Genomic DNA, 1,499 nt, shown 5'->3' on the forward strand with positions numbered 1-1,499 from the left:
CACAGCCCCGGCGGGGCCCTGCAGGTGTGGGTCACCGCTGGCCCCGGGATGGGGGGGACGCCACGGCCTGGAATCGGTGGAAAAACGGGAGGAATCTGGTGAAGGGGGGGCTGCAAAGCCTTCGGCACACACTCTGCCTCCTCTTCATCGCCCTTTTTCGGTCCCCCCCAAGAAAACACCCCCAAAATGTTCACTGCGATGCTCGGCTCAGCATCATCCAGGGTGCAGCATCCACCTGGGGGGACAACCCAGCGCCCCAAAATGAGGTGGGGATGGGGGGGAAGGCAGCCCCCTCTCCCTCCTGCCCCCTTCACCGCATCCTTCTCCCTCCTCCTCCTCCTCTCCCCTAAAGCGAGAGGGATTTCAGTGGCTCTGCTGAGCTCCAAACTCCACTTCCAGATTTTCAGTGCGACCTTCTGGCTACCTGGATCCAGCACTGCAAGATGCCCCCTCTGATCTCCCCTCCCCTCCGGCCCCCCAGCATCCCCGGGGGAGCTGGGGCTGGATGCAGCCAGGAGCTGGATGCAGGGGGGGGAGCCAGGGGGTGGCCGAGGAGGAGGAAGGAGGAGGAGGGAGGAGGGAGGAGGAGGAGGAGGGAGAGGTCGAGCTGCACCTGGATGCAACAGCCAGACCCCGAGGGCTCACCGCCTGCCTGCCTGCCTGGGGATTTTGGGGTTGTTGTCTTTAACCCAGCCTGGCCCGGGGAGAAGCAGGAGAGAGGCCAAAGGAGAGGCCTGGCAAACTCATGGCATGTGTGGGAGGTGCTGACATGTCAGCTTTTTCCCCCCCCCACCTCCTCTCCAAAGGGCCCCCACTTTTCCTGGGATGCTGTCCCATAGGGATGCGCCCCTTTCTCCAGGATGCTCCAGGATCCAGCCCCACGGCAGGGGGCTGTGGGACCCCACACCCCACCGTCACCGACCCCCACGTCCCCCAGGGGGGAAAGAAGAGAGGAAAGAAGACATAAAACCCCCAAAATACCCCAACCCCCCCCAGCTCAGGCAGGAGGGAGAGGGCCCTGCAGGCACAGGCAGCACCGCAGGGCACCTCCTTTCAAAAAAAAAAACCAAACCAGCGAAAAAAAATAAAGGCAAAGAGATGGAAAAAGCCCCAAAGCGCCAGGTTCCCCCCACCCCTCCATTTCCCCCCCCAGCCCCGCTGCCCCCTGCCCTCCCTGGGTTATTTCAAGCCTCCTCCTCCTCCTCATTCCCTTCCCCGGCACCCTGCTCTCCTCCGCTCGCTCTTGCATTCTGGTATTTGGTGTGTTCCTCAGCTGCAGGAAATTCCTGATGCTCTCCATCATTGCAGCCCGCGCTCTCCCTCGCATCCCCCGCCCTGCCCGCGGCTCCCCTCCAAAGGACAGCCATGTGCTTGGACAGCCAAGCACCGCCGCCGGCATCGCTCCCTCCCCGCCAGGGGATTCACTTCTCTCCCTTTTGGCCTTCTCTTTTTTTTTTCTTTTTTCTTTTTTTTTTTCTTTTTTTTCTTTTTTTTCCTCC

This window comes from Calidris pugnax, unplaced genomic scaffold (assembly GCF_001431845.1).
Source record: "Calidris pugnax isolate Ruff unplaced genomic scaffold, ASM143184v1 scaffold230, whole genome shotgun sequence".
NCBI classification, from domain to species: Eukaryota; Metazoa; Chordata; class Aves; order Charadriiformes; family Scolopacidae; genus Calidris; species Calidris pugnax.